This window comes from Schistocerca cancellata, unplaced genomic scaffold (genome assembly GCF_023864275.1).
Source record: "Schistocerca cancellata isolate TAMUIC-IGC-003103 unplaced genomic scaffold, iqSchCanc2.1 HiC_scaffold_1082, whole genome shotgun sequence".
In the NCBI taxonomy this organism is placed as follows: Eukaryota; Metazoa; Arthropoda; class Insecta; order Orthoptera; family Acrididae; genus Schistocerca; species Schistocerca cancellata.
The window spans coordinates 139,976-158,549 of NW_026047081.1; the positions used below are offsets into that span (position 1 = coordinate 139,976).

Genomic DNA, 18,574 nt, shown 5'->3' on the forward strand with positions numbered 1-18,574 from the left:
AATTTATAGTATTCCCCACAGAGATATGTCCGGTAGTCCGTGATATTATCGTCACCTTTCGAGTTGACAACGTAACTCACGTAGTTCCCAAGAAGCCATAATATGGCATTATTTTTCGGTGCAGGAAAAAATACCTTGTCCGGGAAGAAAATAAGATTCAAATTGAGCTCCCTCCCATCGCTGCGGGTCAGGAAGGCGATCTGCTGCTTGACCTCTTGCCATATATCTTTATACCCCCTGCAGACAAAGCGGTGATCCAACGTGTCAGTTGCGTTACATTGCGGACAAGTGTTTGTTTCACTGAGACCTATAGAATGAAGTTTTTCATTAGTACTTATGATGTTATTCACCACTCTGTACCATGCCACCTGAACTTCCGTTGATAGTAACTTGTTGTTGATATTGGTCCATATAGTTTTCCAGGCTCTGTTCGGGTTCTTGGCCTGTGTCTTATTGTAATTGGCTGCCGTTCGTAAACTGTTAATAATATAGCGACAGTTTCTCTTGCGTTTATCCCGTACTATGCAGCGCATGTAGCTTAATTCGAAGTAGAAGAATCTAATATGTTTTAATTTATAATTGATCTGACTTATATCTATAGGCGGTTGGAAGCTTTGTGGTTTAAAAAAATTGAATAATTGAGCTGTTAGGCCGTCTGGATGACTTTCAATAACTTGCAAAGACCGCTTAAGAAATAAGGCAGTAGATCTTTTGTGGACATCTGTGAGGCCAAGGCCTCCCTCTTCCGGTGGTAAGGTCAACGCATCCACAGCAACTCGAAAGATATTCCCGTGCCAAATGTAGCTACAAACGGTCGACATTATCGCTTTAGCTATTCCTTTTGGTATTGGCAAAATCTGGCCGATGTAAGTTGCCCTGGATAAAACCGCTAAGTTTATCAACTTAATTTTTTGCTTGATGTTGACGTCCCTCATATGATTTAAAATGAGCGTGCCACGGATCTTATCGAGGACAGTTCTCCAGTTAGATGCTATTATCCGAAGAGGGCAGCTGTAGAGAGTAACTCCCAGGGCTGTATGCCGGTCCACACTCTTAGCCCAAGTGATGGTGACGTCAGATAGTCCGTGCAGATTTAGAAAAACACTCTTCGTGTCATTTATTCTCGCACCCGAGGCCGTGCAGTACAACTGCAAGTTTTCTGTTAACCGTGCTATGTCTGCGGCGCTGCGAATTATCACTCCTACGTCATCTGCGAATGCATTCGTCACTTGTTTCATGCCTGACACTAGCAAGCCCTCTAAGACGTCATCTAACCTCCTTAAAAGTGGTTCCAAGGCAACTACATATAACATCATCGACAATGGACTCCCCTGAGGGACTCCACTGGCTACGGGAATATCTTTAGTGCGATGACCATTAATAGTTACTTTCGTTGATAAACCATTTAAGATGTTGGCTAAAACGTTCACATTACCATCATAAAACCCCATGTAGGTCATGGTTTTCAGAAGATATTCATGATTGACCCTGTCAAATGCCTTGCTAAAGTCGATAAAAGCCAGACCACCATTTGCTGTTGTATTTGCAAAAATGGAAGCTATGTCCCTGTACGCACTTACAGTTGTAAAGATACTGCGCCCTGGAAGACAAGTCTGATGACTACCGATGATCTTTCCTAAAATCGGTTGCAGTCTCTCTTTAAGAACCCTAGCTACTATTTTGTAGTCAGAATTCAAGAGGCTTATGGGCCGTGTCTTTGTAATATCCTTTAGACCTGTGGTCCTGCCCTTTGGAATTAACACTGTTATGCTCTGTTTAAAGGCCACTGGGACATCCTCCCCATGAAGGATTTCGTTTATCATGTCCGTGAATTCATTGCCTATAATGTGCCAGTACGTTCGGTAAAACTCCAGTGGCAGCCCATCTGGACCTGGTGACTTCTTGGAAGGTGAATACCTAATGACGTCAAAAACGTCATCCTTGGTGAGGGCAGCATAGAAGTTGCGGTTGTCCTCTTCCGTTATAGTGTTCTCTAGGCCTGTTGATGATAAGAGGTCTCGTACAGCATTGTCGTCTATCTGAGTGGCACTATATAGAGAATTGTAAAAACGATACGCCTCGTCGATCATGTCTTTCTGGGTGGTGAGGACTCTCTGATCTTCGGCTCTGAGAGACCCTATAAAATTTCGTCGCCTTTGTTTGGCGTGTTGTATGAGGTGATATATTGAGGCATTTTCGTCTGCCACAACACTGTGTGAGTGCGATCTGATTTTTAATCCTTCTAGCTGTGATCTCTTAATTTTGAGGAGCGCTGCTTTTGTTTTGTTGATCTGTATGAGAATGTCCTGGGACAGTGGCTCCTCGTAAAGATCACGTAAGCAGGCGTAGTGGAACTCTGTTGTGTGTCGTATCCACCTCATCCTCTCCTTGCTAAACGCTATCAGAGTCGCCCTTAATTTTTTCTTCGCCACAGCGGTCCACCATTCAACGGTGGACCGATGTTTGTGACGCACTCGTAAGGAGGCCCGCCAAGTCTCTTGTATTTCTGCAGCTAAGGCGTTTTCCAACAGCACGCTTATATTCAGTTTCCAAAAGGGCCTGCCCCAGTAAGCTGACTGTTTGCTTAAACGTATGCTGCACTTGACGCCGAGGTGGTCGGAAATAAAGGTAGGTATTACTTCAACGCCAACAACATCATGTTCTAAAGTAGGTGATACATAAAAACGGTCAATCCTACTTTGGGACCTGCTACTAAAGTAAGTAAATTTGACCAATGTAGGAAATTTCAGTTCCCAAGCATCTGTCCATTTCATGTGCGACACTAAATACTGTAGCTCCTTGGACTTATTAAAATTTGGCCGTTGGTCCTTGTCATTAAGTACGCAATTCCAGTCACCTCCAAGCAGAACCTTAGCAGGGTTGTCCTGAAGTAGAATTAAGATATCACTTTTGTAAAACGTGGCCCTTTCTTCTCGTGCATTATTGCCTGATGGTGCATAAACATTTATAATAGCTGTATTATGGATGTTACACCGAATGCCCCTCCCAGAGTCTAATTTACAAATGTCTGTCATTTCAATGCCCTCTCTGGCAAGAATAGCCGTCCCACAACTATGTTCGGCAGCTACATTTAAAATAGCATTGAATCCTGGGATATGAAGGTCTCGAATCAGCACTTCCTGTAAAAGGGCAATATCGGTGTCCGACTGATAGATAAAATCTTGAAGTGCGGCTACTTTAGTTGCATTTTGAATTTTGTTAATATTTAATGTGGTCACATTATAGGTTTGGAGCATGGTCCAGATAGTTCAGGTAAGTTTAGTGACTGCGCAACATTTTCATATGGAATCTGTCCGTCGTCATCAGTCCCTCGTTTAGTCTCAAGGCGATCTGAACAACTCTATTAATAAAAAAGGTCTTCTTCCTGACTTGTGTCATCATCCTTGTTATCTACACCCTGATCTGCGCCATCGTCTGCCCAATTGACTGGTGCTGCTGGTGCGTGTTGACCTGGCAATGAACCATCTTCTGGAGCTATGTTCGTGAGCCCAATTTGCGATGGGTGGTGGTCACCCCCCGGGTCTTCTTGCCTTGCCGTTCTGTCTGGGTTCCCAGTAGTCCCTACTGGCTCCAGATCTTCTGCCTTCTGATCCTTGTGCTGTAGATGTTTCAGCTTTTCCCTGAGAGCTGGGGCCAAAGTCTCTGCCGCTTGGTGTGCCAAACGACGCTTTTTTGACTTCTTCCTCCTCCGCAGGGATCCCGTAGGAGACAAGTCAGGCGAATGTTCTGGTGGTTCGGTGGAAGAAGACAGTGGTGAGAGCGGTTCTGTCGTTGTCTCAGAGTTCCTCGTGTGAATTTCTCGAAGAACCTCAGCTGGGGGTTCCTTCACTTCCGCATTTGTCGGGTGGGGTTCCGGAGGTTGTCCTCCTTGCATTTCCGGGTGGTGTACGGCTCGGTTACGGACACCAGCGTCGCCATCACTCGACATCCTTTCAGCTCGTTCGCCCTGTGCGTCGGGCGGGAGGTCGAGTAATTTGGCGACTTCCGTCGGTGACTTGGTAGATTCTTGGGACACTTCGTGTCTCTGCGAGTCCGAAGATGGCTGTTCAGTACCTAGTTCTGCGCATGACTGTATCCTCTCCCGCAGTTCCGTTTGTCTGTCGTCCGGACCACTTATCGCAGATGTATCGTCGCAAGAGGGCCGAACAGCAGCTGCTCGGTCGTCCACAGAGGCGATCAACTCTGGGGCGGTTGTGGCGGCCGCAGGCGCTGCGAGTCGTTCAACGTGCTCAACTGTTGTCGTTTCTGCAGATTGGTGGCTGTACGTGGCAGCCGCATACGTTAACGGAAGGCTGACAGCAGCGCCAGGAACTGCAGCCTCCCCGCTCGGTAGCTGGGGGACACGCCGTTTACTACATTCACTACGTATGTGCTCTGGTGAGTTACACAAAGCACATGTCTTGGGTTGACCGTCGTAGATAACTATGGCGCGGTGTCCGCATACATTTATATATGACGGTATGTGCCTTTGAAGATCTATCTTTACTTGACGCACTCCGTTCAGGACGGGAAACATATGGGGCTCCGACCATTTTTCTGCAACGTTCGAAAGAACACGGCCATACGGTCGAAGGATGTTATTAATGTCCTCTGCAGGAACCTCAAACGGCAACTCAAAGACCCGAACGGTACGTATGCCTAAACCGGCGTGTGAGACAGAAACATCACTCACTGTACCGTCGGAATGTTTAAACTTCAGTACTCCGCCACACTTATCCATGATAGAGACACACAAATCTGGGTTAGTCAGTTTGACAAAAGCCGCGTTGGAAACGAACGATAAATGCACACCTATTATGTCATTGCCAGTAATCTTAACAGCATCGAGAAACCACTGCTTTACTTCATATGCCTTAGGCCTCAAGAAATTTCGGTCGAAAGTAAATTTAATCGTGTCTTTCCTCATTACAGTAATCGCGTTCATTTTATCTTGAAATCAGTAAACATAGCCTGACTCACAAAGGTAACGAAGTGACTAACCTCGTGACAGCAAACAGCCGGTGTTTACTTCAAGACGCCAAGGCAGCCGCCACACGTCCGTCCCGCACCGCGGCTGCGACTCGAATGACCAACTGAGCTAACGGGCCTCGGTGCAGGCAGTCTCCCATTGCTTCGCGGGAGTTGCTCTGCGTATTGCCATGTAACATTTCTATGGCAGCAATCCAACAGTGGACCAGCGTCTCTTCTCCCTCTATGCCGCTGCTCGTAGTAATTTCGTTGCGTGCCCGTTTCTCTCGACTGTTGTCAGCTGACGTTTACGAACCAGTAGATATAATGCGAGGAGGACGTGAAACAGCATTTCGCACCGTCAAAACTTGTCGTCATTTGTTCCGAAAAAATTCCATTCCGGTACCGGGAATCGAACCCGGGCCTCCTGGGTGAAAGCCAGGTATCCTAGCCACTAGACCACACCGGACGCGCACATTCTTCTCCGGGTTTACACCGCCTCCACTCGCTTTCCGTCACGCACTTTCCCTGTTTGCGAGCATCTTCTCGCGTATGGCAAAAGTCACAGTCCATTGCTTTTGGCCTCGTTGTTGCAGGGGTAGGAGGAAAAGCAAAGCTGTAAGTAGTAATATTTATTTACTTATTTCGCAAGTAAAGACCTACTGCCTGTCATTATATAGCAGGTCATACATTGTGTTACATGTTATATCATACGAAATTCAGTTTTATTACTAGTACTTTTTTTCTTGAAAATTTTACAAAAGAACTGCAACTAGTAATAACGGGAAGTAAACATTTTCATGCTGAGTCGTTGGAGCCTTGTGGATAACCTACTACTAAGTGTTTCGCTCCGTCGCAACCCCAGAGCCGTCGACTTAGCTGTGAACGATAGTAAATTAAACGCCCCGGGTGAGGATCGAACTCACGACCTTAAGATTATGAGACTTACGCGCTGCCTACTGCGCTACCGAGGCAGGCGAACGCCACACCTTCTGGAATCTTGCTAAGTACCGAATACCAGAGGTAGAGAGTCTGCACTCCGTGGCTCATTTTTTTCTGTTGCTACACGTGCATTCCCGGCGCCGCAGGCAACTTGCGATGCTAGGCCGACGCCAGTATGTACAATAGCACGCAAGAGTCCAAACGAGCAGTCGTGCGCGCTGCATGATTGCTTCTTTCCACACGGAATGCCGCGGTTCATTCTCATGGCTCACGCAGTTCGAGTGCGAAAGACACGCAGCACCACTATCGGAGAAAAAACAAAACGATGCATCGGCCGGGAATCGAACCCGGGCCGCCCGCGTGGCAGGCGAGCATTCTAACACTGAACCACCGATGCTCAGCTAGTTCACAGCTTCCTGGTGCTTTCCGCTGCAGACGTCTGAGGGGAAAGTGGGACTGCCGTCCAGCGCCGTCGCATCCTCTCGAGAGAATGCTACAGACGCTGAATCCTGCACTGCACTGCTTAAAAATGATCGTCTAAGTACTCTTGCAGCGCACGCACGCGACGACTCTTGCCAAAGGACGCGAAATGTGCGTAGAGACGCTGCCTGGATGAGCTCGCCTACCCCGTAACGCGCCTACAGCTACGACCACCTTCAGGCGCCGCCGACAGGCGGGAAGCACACACAGCGCGGCTCGCGAGGCGCGGAAGGGAACTGTGCGGTGGTGGTGTAATGGTCAGCATAGTTGCCTTCCAAGCAGTTGATCCGGGTTCGATTCCCGGCCACCGCAGCAGGCTTTTACTTTTGCGTATGAGTACTTTTGCCACGCGTCCTTAAATTAATGTTTCTTTCCCCATCTTACTCGCTGCAGGCCACCCTATAGCGTGTGCGTCGATTCCCCTTGAGTCTCGACTTGTCTCGACTTTGCTCAGCTGACGCGAGAGCTGACGCTCTCCAATCGGCCTATATCAAAAGGACAAGCACGCGAAACGACTGAGAGAGGTATGGCGAGGCGGGCACAACATTACTTATGCCTCAAGTAAATACCTGCTGCCTGTTATCATGTACTGTCTGATTTTACATGTTCTGTCAGACAAATTCAGTTTTATTACTAGTACATTTCTTTTTTTTTCTTTCTTTGTTGCAAATTTTACAACACGCTCCTTCCTTTCACTGTGGCCGCACGGCGCGACTTGGCATACCGAGAGGCAAAACGTGGCGCCAGTGCCCTTGACCGAATAGCGCTGCAGCTCCGAAACCGAAGAGGAAACAGAAATACGAATTGAAACTGTCGACAGTGCCCTATGTTCGCAGGCGGTCACCCGCCCAAGCACTGACAACGCCCAACGTCGCGTAGTTGTGGTGATCGGACGAGAAACTGTGTGTTCAGCGTGCTGTGACCAGTGAAATGTTTTAGCGCGTCCCGACAAGTCGCGTTCGGGTCCCCTATCAACTCCCACACAATGTGACGATTTCTTTGTCACCATACTTCCCCGGAGAAATCGGCGTTGCCTTTTTGAAGTAGTAAAATCGTAGTGGCCCGTGGGGGGATCGAACCCACGACCTTCGCGTTATTAGCACGACGCTCTAACCAACTGAGCTAACGGGCCTCGGTGCAGGCAGTCTCCCATTGCTTCGCGGGAGTTGCTCTGCGTATTGCCATGTAACATTTCTATGGCAGCAATCCAACAGTGGAGCAGCGTCTCTTCTCCCTCTATGCCGCTGCTCGTAGTAATTTCGTTGCGTGCCCGTTTCTCTCGACTGTTGTCAGCTGACGTTTACGAACCAGTAGATATAATGCGAGGAGGACGTGAAACAGCATTTCGCACCGTCAAAACTTGTCGTCATTTGTTCCGAAAAAATTCCATTCCGGTACCGGGAATCGAACCCGGGCCTCCTGGGTGAAAGCCAGGTATCCTAGCCACTAGACCACACCGGACGCGCACATTCTTCTCCGGGTTTACACCGCCTCCACTCGCTTTCCGTCACGCACTTTCCCTGTTTGCGAGCATCTTCTCGCGTATGGCAAAAGTCACAGTCCATTGCTTTTGGCCTCGTTGTTGCAGGGGTAGGAGGAAAAGCAAAGCTGTAAGTAGTAATATTTATTTACTTATTTCGCAAGTAAAGACCTACTGCCTGTCATTATATAGCAGGTCATACATTGTGTTACATGTTATATCATACGAAATTCAGTTTTATTACTAGTATTTTTTTTCTTGAAAATTTTACAAAAGAACTGCAACTAGTAATAACGGGAAGTAAACATTTTCACGCTGAGTCGTTGGAGCCTTGTGGATAACCTACTACTAAGTGTTTCGCTCCGTCGCAACCCCAGAGCCGTCGACTTAGCTGTGAACGATAGTAAATTAAATGCCCCGGGTGGGGATCGAACTCACGACCTTAAGATTATGAGACTTACGCGCTGCCTACTGCGCTACCGAGGCAGGCGAACGCCACACCTTCTGGAATCTTGCTAAGTACCAAATACCAGAGGTAGAGAGTCTGCACTCCGTGGCTCATTTTTTTCTGTTGCTACACGTGCATTCCCGGCGCCGCAGGCAACTTGCGATGCTAGGCCGACGCCAGTATGTACAATAGCACGCAAGAGTCCAAACGAGCAGTCGTGCGCGCTGCATGATTGCTTCTTTCCACACGGAATGCCGCGGTTCATTCTCATGGCTCACGCAGTTCGAGTGCGAAAGACACGCAGCACCACTATCGGAGAAAAAACAAAACGATGCATCGGCCGGGAATCGAACCCGGGCCGCCCGCGTGGCAGGCGAGCATTCTAACACTGAACCACCGATGCTCAGCTAGTTCACAGCTTCCTGGTGCTTTCCGCTGCAGACGTCTGAGGGGAAAGTGGGACTGCCGTCCAGCGCCGTCGCATCCTCTCGAGAGAATGCTACAGACGCTGAATCCTGCACTGCACTGCTTAAAAATGATCGTCTAAGTACTCTTGCAGCGCACGCACGCGACGACTCTTGCCAAAGGACGCGAAATGTGCGTAGAGACCCTGCCTGGATGAGCTCGCCTACCCCGTAACGCGCCTACAGCTACGACCACCTTCAGGCGCCGCCGACAGGCGGGAAGCACACACAGCGCGGCTCGCGAGGCGCGGAAGGGAACTGTGCGGTGGTGGTGTAATGGTCAGCATAGTTGCCTTCCAAGCAGTTGATCCGGGTTCGATTCCCGGCCACCGCAGCAGGCTTTTACTTTTGCGTATGAGTACTTTTGCCACGCGTCCTTAAATTAATGTTTCTTTCCCCATCTTACTCGCTGCAGGCCACCCTATAGCGTGTGCGTCGATTCCCCTTGAGTCTCGACTTGTCTCGACTTTGCTCAGCTGACGCGAGAGCTGACGCTCTCCAATCGGCCTATATCAAAAGGACAAGCACGCGAAACGACTGAGAGAGGTATGGCGAGGCGGGCACAACATTACTTATGCCTCAAGTAAATACCTGCTGCCTGTTATCATGTACTGTCTGATTTTACATGTTCTGTCAGACAAATTCAGTTTTATTACTAGTACATTTCTTTTTTTTTCTTTCTTTGTTGCAAATTTTACAACACGCTCCTTCCTTTCACTGTGGCCGCACGGCGCGACTTGGCATACCGAGAGGCAAAACGTGGCGCCAGTGCCCTTGACCGAATAGCGCTGCAGCTCCGAAACCGAAGAGGAAACAGAAATACGAATTGAAACTGTCGACAGTGCCCTATGTTCGCAGGCGGTCACCCGCCCAAGCACTGACAACGCCCAACGTCGCGTAGTTGTGGTGATCGGACGAGAAACTGTGTGTTCAGCGTGCTGTGACCAGTGAAATGTTTTAGCGCGTCCCGACAAGTCGCGTTCGGGTCCCCTATCAGCTCCCACACAATGTGACGATTTCTTTGTCACCATACTTCCCCGGAGAAATCAGCGTTGCCTTTTTGAAGTAGTAAAATCGTAGTGGCCCGTGGGGGGATCGAACCCACGACCTTCGCGTTATTAGCACGACGCTCTAACCAACTGAGCTAACGGGCCTCGGTGCAGGCAGTCTCCCATTGCTTCGCGGGAGTTGCTCTGCGTATTGCCATGTAACATTTCTATGGCAGCAATCCAACAGTGGAGCAGCGTCTCTTCTCCCTCTATGCCGCTGCTCGTAGTAATTTCGTTGCGTGCCCGTTTCTCTCGACTGTTGTCAGCTGACGTTTACGAACCAGTAGATATAATGCGAGGAGGACGTGAAACAGCATTTCGCACCGTCAAAACTTGTCGTCATTTGTTCCGAAAAAATTCCATTCCGGTACCGGGAATCGAACCCGGGCCTCCTGGGTGAAAGCCAGGTATCCTAGCCACTAGACCACACCGGACGCGCACATTCTTCTCCGGGTTTACACCGCCTCCACTCGCTTTCCGTCACGCACTTTCCCTGTTTGCGAGCATCTTCTCGCGTATGGCAAAAGTCACAGTCCATTGCTTTTGGCCTCGTTGTTGCAGGGGTAGGAGGAAAAGCAAAGCTGTAAGTAGTAATATTTATTTACTTATTTCGCAAGTAAAGACCTACTGCCTGTCATTATATAGCAGGTCATACATTGTGTTACATGTTATATCATACGAAATTCAGTTTTATTACTAGTATTTTTTTTCTTGAAAATTTTACAAAAGAACTGCAACTAGTAATAACGGGAAGTAAACATTTTCACGCTGAGTCGTTGGAGCCTTGTGGATAACCTACTACTAAGTGTTTCGCTCCGTCGCAACCCCAGAGCCGTCGACTTAGCTGTGAACGATAGTAAATTAAATGCCCCGGGTGGGGATCGAACTCACGACCTTAAGATTATGAGACTTACGCGCTGCCTACTGCGCTACCGAGGCAGGCGAACGCCACACCTTCTGGAATCTTGCTAAGTACCAAATACCAGAGGTAGAGAGTCTGCACTCCGTGGCTCATTTTTTTCTGTTGCTACACGTGCATTCCCGGCGCCGCAGGCAACTTGCGATGCTAGGCCGACGCCAGTATGTACAATAGCACGCAAGAGTCCAAACGAGCAGTCGTGCGCGCTGCATGATTGCTTCTTTCCACACGGAATGCCGCGGTTCATTCTCATGGCTCACGCAGTTCGAGTGCGAAAGACACGCAGCACCACTATCGGAGAAAAAACAAAACGATGCATCGGCCGGGAATCGAACCCGGGCCGCCCGCGTGGCAGGCGAGCATTCTAACACTGAACCACCGATGCTCAGCTAGTTCACAGCTTCCTGGTGCTTTCCGCTGCAGACGTCTGAGGGGAAAGTGGGACTGCCGTCCAGCGCCGTCGCATCCTCTCGAGAGAATGCTACAGACGCTGAATCCTGCACTGCACTGCTTAAAAATGATCGTCTAAGTACTCTTGCAGCGCACGCACGCGACGACTCTTGCCAAAGGACGCGAAATGTGCGTAGAGACGCTGCCTGGATGAGCTCGCCTACCCCGTAACGCGCCTACAGCTACGACCACCTTCAGGCGCCGCCGACAGGCGGGAAGCACACACAGCGCGGCTCGCGAGGCGCGGAAGGGAACTGTGCGGTGGTGGTGTAATGGTCAGCATAGTTGCCTTCCAAGCAGTTGATCCGGGTTCGATTCCCGGCCACCGCAGCAGGCTTTTACTTTTGCGTATGAGTACTTTTGCCACGCGTCCTTAAATTAATGTTTCTTTCCCCATCTTACTCGCTGCAGGCCACCCTATAGCGTGTGCGTCGATTCCCCTTGAGTCTCGACTTGTCTCGACTTTGCTCAGCTGACGCGAGAGCTGACGCTCTCCAATCGGCCTATATCAAAAGGACAAGCACGCGAAACGACTGAGAGAGGTATGGCGAGGCGGGCACAACATTACTTATGCCTCAAGTAAATACCTGCTGCCTGTTATCATGTACTGTCTGATTTTACATGTTCTGTCAGACAAATTCAGTTTTATTACTAGTACATTTCTTTTTTTTTCTTTCTTTGTTGCAAATTTTACAACACGCTCCTTCCTTTCACTGTGGCCGCACGGCGCGACTTGGCATACCGAGAGGCAAAACGTGGCGCCAGTGCCCTTGACCGAATAGCGCTGCAGCTCCGAAACCGAAGAGGAAACAGAAATACGAATTGAAACTGTCGACAGTGCCCTATGTTCGCAGGCGGTCACCCGCCCAAGCACTGACAACGCCCAACGTCGCGTAGTTGTGGTGATCGGACGAGAAACTGTGTGTTCAGCGTGCTGTGACCAGTGAAATGTTTTAGCGCGTCCCGACAAGTCGCGTTCGGGTCCCCTATCAGCTCCCACACAATGTGACGATTTCTTTGTCACCATACTTCCCCGGAGAAATCAGCGTTGCCTTTTTGAAGTAGTAAAATCGTAGTGGCCCGTGGGGGGATCGAACCCACGACCTTCGCGTTATTAGCACGACGCTCTAACCAACTGAGCTAACGGGCCTCGGTGCAGGCAGTCTCCCATTGCTTCGCGGGAGTTGCTCTGCGTATTGCCATGTAACATTTCTATGGCAGCAATCCAACAGTGGACCAGCGTCTCTTCTCCCTCTATGCCGCTGCTCGTAGTAATTTCGTTGCGTGCCCGTTTCTCTCGACTGTTGTCAGCTGACGTTTACGAACCAGTAGATATAATGCGAGGAGGACGTGAAACAGCATTTCGCACCGTCAAAACTTGTCGTCATTTGTTCCGAAAAAATTCCATTCCGGTACCGGGAATCGAACCCGGGCCTCCTGGGTGAAAGCCAGGTATCCTAGCCACTAGACCACACCGGACGCGCACATTCTTCTCCGGGTTTACACCGCCTCCACTCGCTTTCCGTCACGCACTTTCCCTGTTTGCGAGCATCTTCTCGCGTATGGCAAAAGTCACAGTCCATTGCTTTTGGCCTCGTTGTTGCAGGGGTAGGAGGAAAAGCAAAGCTGTAAGTAGTAATATTTATTTACTTATTTCGCAAGTAAAGACCTACTGCCTGTCATTATATAGCAGGTCATACATTGTGTTACATGTTATATCATACGAAATTCAGTTTTATTACTAGTACTTTTTTTCTTGAAAATTTTACAAAAGAACTGCAACTAGTAATAACGGGAAGTAAACATTTTCATGCTGAGTCGTTGGAGCCTTGTGGATAACCTACTACTAAGTGTTTCGCTCCGTCGCAACCCCAGAGCCGTCGACTTAGCTGTGAACGATAGTAAATTAAACGCCCCGGGTGAGGATCGAACTCACGACCTTAAGATTATGAGACTTACGCGCTGCCTACTGCGCTACCGAGGCAGGCGAACGCCACACCTTCTGGAATCTTGCTAAGTACCGAATACCAGAGGTAGAGAGTCTGCACTCCGTGGCTCATTTTTTTCTGTTGCTACACGTGCATTCCCGGCGCCGCAGGCAACTTGCGATGCTAGGCCGACGCCAGTATGTACAATAGCACGCAAGAGTCCAAACGAGCAGTCGTGCGCGCTGCATGATTGCTTCTTTCCACACGGAATGCCGCGGTTCATTCTCATGGCTCACGCAGTTCGAGTGCGAAAGACACGCAGCACCACTATCGGAGAAAAAACAAAACGATGCATCGGCCGGGAATCGAACCCGGGCCGCCCGCGTGGCAGGCGAGCATTCTAACACTGAACCACCGATGCTCAGCTAGTTCACAGCTTCCTGGTGCTTTCCGCTGCAGACGTCTGAGGGGAAAGTGGGACTGCCGTCCAGCGCCGTCGCATCCTCTCGAGAGAATGCTACAGACGCTGAATCCTGCACTGCACTGCTTAAAAATGATCGTCTAAGTACTCTTGCAGCGCACGCACGCGACGACTCTTGCCAAAGGACGCGAAATGTGCGTAGAGACGCTGCCTGGATGAGCTCGCCTACCCCGTAACGCGCCTACAGCTACGACCACCTTCAGGCGCCGCCGACAGGCGGGAAGCACACACAGCGCGGCTCGCGAGGCGCGGAAGGGAACTGTGCGGTGGTGGTGTAATGGTCAGCATAGTTGCCTTCCAAGCAGTTGATCCGGGTTCGATTCCCGGCCACCGCAGCAGGCTTTTACTTTTGCGTATGAGTACTTTTGCCACGCGTCCTTAAATTAATGTTTCTTTCCCCATCTTACTCGCTGCAGGCCACCCTATAGCGTGTGCGTCGATTCCCCTTGAGTCTCGACTTGTCTCGACTTTGCTCAGCTGACGCGAGAGCTGACGCTCTCCAATCGGCCTATATCAAAAGGACAAGCACGCGAAACGACTGAGAGAGGTATGGCGAGGCGGGCACAACATTACTTATGCCTCAAGTAAATACCTGCTGCCTGTTATCATGTACTGTCTGATTTTACATGTTCTGTCAGACAAATTCAGTTTTATTACTAGTACATTTCTTTTTTTTTCTTTCTTTGTTGCAAATTTTACAACACGCTCCTTCCTTTCACTGTGGCCGCACGGCGCGACTTGGCATACCGAGAGGCAAAACGTGGCGCCAGTGCCCTTGACCGAATAGCGCTGCAGCTCCGAAACCGAAGAGGAAACAGAAATACGAATTGAAACTGTCGACAGTGCCCTATGTTCGCAGGCGGTCACCCGCCCAAGCACTGACAACGCCCAACGTCGCGTAGTTGTGGTGATCGGACGAGAAACTGTGTGTTCAGCGTGCTGTGACCAGTGAAATGTTTTAGCGCGTCCCGACAAGTCGCGTTCGGGTCCCCTATCAGCTCCCACACAATGTGACGATTTCTTTGTCACCATACTTCCCCGGAGAAATCGGCGTTGCCTTTTTGAAGTAGTAAAATCGTAGTGGCCCGTGGGGGGATCGAACCCACGACCTTCGCGTTATTAGCACGACGCTCTAACCAACTGAGCTAACGGGCCTCGGTGCAGGCAGTCTCCCATTGCTTCGCGGGAGTTGCTCTGCGTATTGCCATGTAACATTTCTATGGCAGCAATCCAACAGTGGACCAGCGTCTCTTCTCCCTCTATGCCGCTGCTCGTAGTAATTTCGTTGCGTGCCCGTTTCTCTCGACTGTTGTCAGCTGACGTTTACGAACCAGTAGATATAATGCGAGGAGGACGTGAAACAGCATTTCGCACCGTCAAAACTTGTCGTCATTTGTTCCGAAAAAATTCCATTCCGGTACCGGGAATCGAACCCGGGCCTCCTGGGTGAAAGCCAGGTATCCTAGCCACTAGACCACACCGGACGCGCACATTCTTCTCCGGGTTTACACCGCCTCCACTCGCTTTCCGTCACGCACTTTCCCTGTTTGCGAGCATCTTCTCGCGTATGGCAAAAGTCACAGTCCATTGCTTTTGGCCTCGTTGTTGCAGGGGTAGGAGGAAAAGCAAAGCTGTAAGTAGTAATATTTATTTACTTATTTCGCAAGTAAAGACCTACTGCCTGTCATTATATAGCAGGTCATACATTGTGTTACATGTTATATCATACGAAATTCAGTTTTATTACTAGTACTTTTTTTCTTGAAAATTTTACAAAAGAACTGCAACTAGTAATAACGGGAAGTAAACATTTTCATGCTGAGTCGTTGGAGCCTTGTGGATAACCTACTACTAAGTGTTTCGCTCCGTCGCAACCCCAGAGCCGTCGACTTAGCTGTGAACGATAGTAAATTTAACGCCCCGGGTGAGGATCGAACTCACGACCTTAAGATTATGAGACTTACGCGCTGCCTACTGCGCTACCGAGGCAGGCGAACGCCACACCTTCTGGAATCTTGCTAAGTACCGAATACCAGAGGTAGAGAGTCTGCACTCCGTGGCTCATTTTTTTCTGTTGCTACACGTGCATTCCCGGCGCCGCAGGCAACTTGCGATGCTAGGCCGACGCCAGTATGTACAATAGCACGCAAGAGTCCAAACGAGCAGTCGTGCGCGCTGCATGATTGCTTCTTTCCACACGGAATGCCGCGGTTCATTCTCATGGCTCACGCAGTTCGAGTGCGAAAGACACGCAGCACCACTATCGGAGAAAAAACAAAACGATGCATCGGCCGGGAATCGAACCCGGGCCGCCCGCGTGGCAGGCGAGCATTCTAACACTGAACCACCGATGCTCAGCTAGTTCACAGCTTCCTGGTGCTTTCCGCTGCAGACGTCTGAGGGGAAAGTGGGACTGCCGTCCAGCGCCGTCGCATCCTCTCGAGAGAATGCTACAGACGCTGAATCCTGCACTGCACTGCTTAAAAATGATCGTCTAAGTACTCTTGCAGCGCACGCACGCGACGACTCTTGCCAAAGGACGCGAAATGTGCGTAGAGACGCTGCCTGGATGAGCTCGCCTACCCCGTAACGCGCCTACAGCTACGACCACCTTCAGGCGCCGCCGACAGGCGGGAAGCACACACAGCGCGGCTCGCGAGGCGCGGAAGGGAACTGTGCGGTGGTGGTGTAATGGTCAGCATAGTTGCCTTCCAAGCAGTTGATCCGGGTTCGATTCCCGGCCACCGCAGCAGGCTTTTACTTTTGCGTATGAGTACTTTTGCCACGCGTCCTTAAATTAATGTTTCTTTCCCCATCTTACTCGCTGCAGGCCACCCTATAGCGTGTGCGTCGATTCCCCTTGAGTCTCGACTTGTCTCGACTTTGCTCAGCTGACGCGAGAGCTGACGCTCTCCAATCGGCCTATATCAAAAGGACAAGCACGCGAAACGACTGAGAGAGGTATGGCGAGGCGGGCACAACATTACTTATGCCTCAAGTAAATACCTGCTGCCTGTTATCATGTACTGTCTGATTTTACATGTTCTGTCAGACAAATTCAGTTTTATTACTAGTACATTTCTTTTTTTTTCTTTCTTTGTTGCAAATTTTACAACACGCTCCTTCCTTTCACTGTGGCCGCACGGCGCGACTTGGCATACCGAGAGGCAAAACGTGGCGCCAGTGCCCTTGACCGAATAGCGCTGCAGCTCCGAAACCGAAGAGGAAACAGAAATACGAATTGAAACTGTCGACAGTGCCCTATGTTCGCAGGCGGTCACCCGCCCAAGCACTGACAACGCCCAACGTCGCGTAGTTGTGGTGATCGGACGAGAAACTGTGTGTTCAGCGTGCTGTGACCAGTGAAATGTTTTAGCGCGTCCCGACAAGTCGCGTTCGGGTCCCCTATCAGCTCCCACACAATGTGACGATTTCTTTGTCACCATACTTCCCCGGAGAAATCGGCGTTGCCTTTTTGAAGTAGTAAAATCGTAGTGGCCCGTGGGGGGATCGAACCCACGACCTTCGCGTTATTAGCACGACGCTCTAACCAACTGAGCTAACGGGCCTCGGTGCAGGCAGTCTCCCATTGCTTCGCGGGAGTTGCTCTGCGTATTGCCATGTAACATTTCTATGGCAGCAATCCAACAGTGGACCAGCGTCTCTTCTCCCTCTATGCCGCTGCTCGTAGTAATTTCGTTGCGTGCCCGTTTCTCTCGACTGTTGTCAGCTGACGTTTACGAACCAGTAGATATAATGCGAGGAGGACGTGAAACAGCATTTCGCACCGTCAAAACTTGTCGTCATTTGTTCCGAAAAAATTCCATTCCGGTACCGGGAATCGAACCCGGGCCTCCTGGGTGAAAGCCAGGTATCCTAGCCACTAGACCACACCGGACGCGCACATTCTTCTCCGGGTTTACACCGCCTCCACTCGCTTTCCGTCACGCACTTTCCCTGTTTGCGAGCATCTTCTCGCGTATGGCAAAAGTCACAGTCCATTGCTTTTGGCCTCGTTGTTGCAGGGGTAGGAGGAAAAGCAAAGCTGTAAGTAGTAATATTTATTTACTTATTTCGCAAGTAAAGACCTACTGCCTGTCATTATATAGCAGGTCATACATTGTGTTACATGTTATATCATACGAAATTCAGTTTTATTACTAGTACTTTTTTTCTTGAAAATTTTACAAAAGAACTGCAACTAGTAACAACGGGAAGTAAACATTTTCATGCTGAGTCGTTGGAGCCTTGTGGATAACCTACTACTAAGTGTTTCGCTCCGTCGCAACCCCAGAGCCGTCGACTTAGCTGTGAACGATAGTAAATTAAACGCCCCGGGTGAGGATCGAACTCACGACCTTAAGATTATGAGACTTACGCGCTGCCTACTGCGCTACCGAGGCAGGCGAACGCCACACCTTCTGGAATCTTGCTAAGTACCGAATACCAGAGGTAGAGAGTCTGCACTCCGTGGCTCATTTTTTTCTGTTGCTACACGTGCATTCCCGGCGCCGCAGGCAACTTGCGATGCTAGGCCGACGCCAGTATGTACAATAGCACGCAAGAGTCCAAACGAGCAGTCGTGCGCGCTGCATGATTGCTTCTTTCCACACGGAATGCCGCGGTTCATTCTCATGGCTCACGCAGTTCGAGTGCGAAAGACACGCAGCACCACTATCGGAGAAAAAACAAAACGATGCATCGGCCGGGAATCGAACCCGGGCCGCCCGCGTGGCAGGCGAGCATTCTAACACTGAACCACCGATGCTCAGCTAGTTCACAGCTTCCTGGTGCTTTCCGCTGCAGACGTCTGAGGGGAAAGTGGGACTGCCGTCCAGCGCCGTCGCATCCTCTCGAGAGAATGCTACAGACGCTGAATCCTGCACTGCACTGCTTAAAAATGATCGTCTAAGTACTCTTGCAGCGCACGCACGCGACGACTCTTGCCAAAGGACGCGAAATGTG

At 50.0% G+C, this 18,574-nt stretch overlaps 28 non-coding genes across 28 annotated transcripts; 5 read left to right on the plus strand and 23 right to left on the minus strand.

Moving 5' to 3' along the window:
- Window positions 1–5,365: 5,365 nt before the first annotated feature.
- Window positions 5,366–5,437, minus strand: Trnae-uuc (transfer RNA glutamic acid (anticodon UUC)). The gene has a single exon. It is a non-coding gene; the product is annotated as a tRNA-Glu (tRNA).
- Window positions 5,438–5,869: 432 nt separating this feature from the next.
- Trnam-cau (transfer RNA methionine (anticodon CAU)) lies at window positions 5,870–5,942 on the minus strand. Its single transcript has one exon. It is a non-coding gene; the product is annotated as a tRNA-Met (tRNA).
- A 294-nt stretch (window positions 5,943–6,236) lies between these two features.
- Trnag-gcc (transfer RNA glycine (anticodon GCC)) lies at window positions 6,237–6,307 on the minus strand. Its single transcript has one exon. It is a non-coding gene; the product is annotated as a tRNA-Gly (tRNA).
- A 323-nt stretch (window positions 6,308–6,630) lies between these two features.
- On the plus strand, window positions 6,631–6,702 carry Trnag-ucc (transfer RNA glycine (anticodon UCC)). The gene has a single exon. It is a non-coding gene; the product is annotated as a tRNA-Gly (tRNA).
- Window positions 6,703–7,448: 746 nt separating this feature from the next.
- Window positions 7,449–7,522, minus strand: Trnai-aau (transfer RNA isoleucine (anticodon AAU)). Its single transcript has one exon. It is a non-coding gene; the product is annotated as a tRNA-Ile (tRNA).
- A 257-nt stretch (window positions 7,523–7,779) lies between these two features.
- On the minus strand, window positions 7,780–7,851 carry Trnae-uuc (transfer RNA glutamic acid (anticodon UUC)). The gene has a single exon. It is a non-coding gene; the product is annotated as a tRNA-Glu (tRNA).
- Window positions 7,852–8,283: 432 nt separating this feature from the next.
- Window positions 8,284–8,356, minus strand: Trnam-cau (transfer RNA methionine (anticodon CAU)). The gene has a single exon. It is a non-coding gene; the product is annotated as a tRNA-Met (tRNA).
- A 294-nt stretch (window positions 8,357–8,650) lies between these two features.
- Window positions 8,651–8,721, minus strand: Trnag-gcc (transfer RNA glycine (anticodon GCC)). Its single transcript has one exon. It is a non-coding gene; the product is annotated as a tRNA-Gly (tRNA).
- Window positions 8,722–9,044: 323 nt separating this feature from the next.
- Trnag-ucc (transfer RNA glycine (anticodon UCC)) lies at window positions 9,045–9,116 on the plus strand. Its single transcript has one exon. It is a non-coding gene; the product is annotated as a tRNA-Gly (tRNA).
- Window positions 9,117–9,862: 746 nt separating this feature from the next.
- On the minus strand, window positions 9,863–9,936 carry Trnai-aau (transfer RNA isoleucine (anticodon AAU)). The gene has a single exon. It is a non-coding gene; the product is annotated as a tRNA-Ile (tRNA).
- Window positions 9,937–10,193: 257 nt separating this feature from the next.
- On the minus strand, window positions 10,194–10,265 carry Trnae-uuc (transfer RNA glutamic acid (anticodon UUC)). Its single transcript has one exon. It is a non-coding gene; the product is annotated as a tRNA-Glu (tRNA).
- Window positions 10,266–10,697: 432 nt separating this feature from the next.
- Trnam-cau (transfer RNA methionine (anticodon CAU)) lies at window positions 10,698–10,770 on the minus strand. Its single transcript has one exon. It is a non-coding gene; the product is annotated as a tRNA-Met (tRNA).
- Window positions 10,771–11,064: 294 nt separating this feature from the next.
- On the minus strand, window positions 11,065–11,135 carry Trnag-gcc (transfer RNA glycine (anticodon GCC)). The gene has a single exon. It is a non-coding gene; the product is annotated as a tRNA-Gly (tRNA).
- A 323-nt stretch (window positions 11,136–11,458) lies between these two features.
- Window positions 11,459–11,530, plus strand: Trnag-ucc (transfer RNA glycine (anticodon UCC)). Its single transcript has one exon. It is a non-coding gene; the product is annotated as a tRNA-Gly (tRNA).
- A 746-nt stretch (window positions 11,531–12,276) lies between these two features.
- On the minus strand, window positions 12,277–12,350 carry Trnai-aau (transfer RNA isoleucine (anticodon AAU)). Its single transcript has one exon. It is a non-coding gene; the product is annotated as a tRNA-Ile (tRNA).
- A 257-nt stretch (window positions 12,351–12,607) lies between these two features.
- Trnae-uuc (transfer RNA glutamic acid (anticodon UUC)) lies at window positions 12,608–12,679 on the minus strand. Its single transcript has one exon. It is a non-coding gene; the product is annotated as a tRNA-Glu (tRNA).
- Window positions 12,680–13,111: 432 nt separating this feature from the next.
- On the minus strand, window positions 13,112–13,184 carry Trnam-cau (transfer RNA methionine (anticodon CAU)). The gene has a single exon. It is a non-coding gene; the product is annotated as a tRNA-Met (tRNA).
- Window positions 13,185–13,478: 294 nt separating this feature from the next.
- Trnag-gcc (transfer RNA glycine (anticodon GCC)) lies at window positions 13,479–13,549 on the minus strand. Its single transcript has one exon. It is a non-coding gene; the product is annotated as a tRNA-Gly (tRNA).
- Window positions 13,550–13,872: 323 nt separating this feature from the next.
- Window positions 13,873–13,944, plus strand: Trnag-ucc (transfer RNA glycine (anticodon UCC)). Its single transcript has one exon. It is a non-coding gene; the product is annotated as a tRNA-Gly (tRNA).
- A 746-nt stretch (window positions 13,945–14,690) lies between these two features.
- Window positions 14,691–14,764, minus strand: Trnai-aau (transfer RNA isoleucine (anticodon AAU)). The gene has a single exon. It is a non-coding gene; the product is annotated as a tRNA-Ile (tRNA).
- A 257-nt stretch (window positions 14,765–15,021) lies between these two features.
- On the minus strand, window positions 15,022–15,093 carry Trnae-uuc (transfer RNA glutamic acid (anticodon UUC)). Its single transcript has one exon. It is a non-coding gene; the product is annotated as a tRNA-Glu (tRNA).
- Window positions 15,094–15,525: 432 nt separating this feature from the next.
- Window positions 15,526–15,598, minus strand: Trnam-cau (transfer RNA methionine (anticodon CAU)). Its single transcript has one exon. It is a non-coding gene; the product is annotated as a tRNA-Met (tRNA).
- A 294-nt stretch (window positions 15,599–15,892) lies between these two features.
- On the minus strand, window positions 15,893–15,963 carry Trnag-gcc (transfer RNA glycine (anticodon GCC)). Its single transcript has one exon. It is a non-coding gene; the product is annotated as a tRNA-Gly (tRNA).
- Window positions 15,964–16,286: 323 nt separating this feature from the next.
- Window positions 16,287–16,358, plus strand: Trnag-ucc (transfer RNA glycine (anticodon UCC)). Its single transcript has one exon. It is a non-coding gene; the product is annotated as a tRNA-Gly (tRNA).
- Window positions 16,359–17,104: 746 nt separating this feature from the next.
- On the minus strand, window positions 17,105–17,178 carry Trnai-aau (transfer RNA isoleucine (anticodon AAU)). The gene has a single exon. It is a non-coding gene; the product is annotated as a tRNA-Ile (tRNA).
- Window positions 17,179–17,435: 257 nt separating this feature from the next.
- On the minus strand, window positions 17,436–17,507 carry Trnae-uuc (transfer RNA glutamic acid (anticodon UUC)). Its single transcript has one exon. It is a non-coding gene; the product is annotated as a tRNA-Glu (tRNA).
- A 432-nt stretch (window positions 17,508–17,939) lies between these two features.
- Window positions 17,940–18,012, minus strand: Trnam-cau (transfer RNA methionine (anticodon CAU)). The gene has a single exon. It is a non-coding gene; the product is annotated as a tRNA-Met (tRNA).
- A 294-nt stretch (window positions 18,013–18,306) lies between these two features.
- Window positions 18,307–18,377, minus strand: Trnag-gcc (transfer RNA glycine (anticodon GCC)). Its single transcript has one exon. It is a non-coding gene; the product is annotated as a tRNA-Gly (tRNA).
- Window positions 18,378–18,574: the final 197 nt, after the last annotated feature.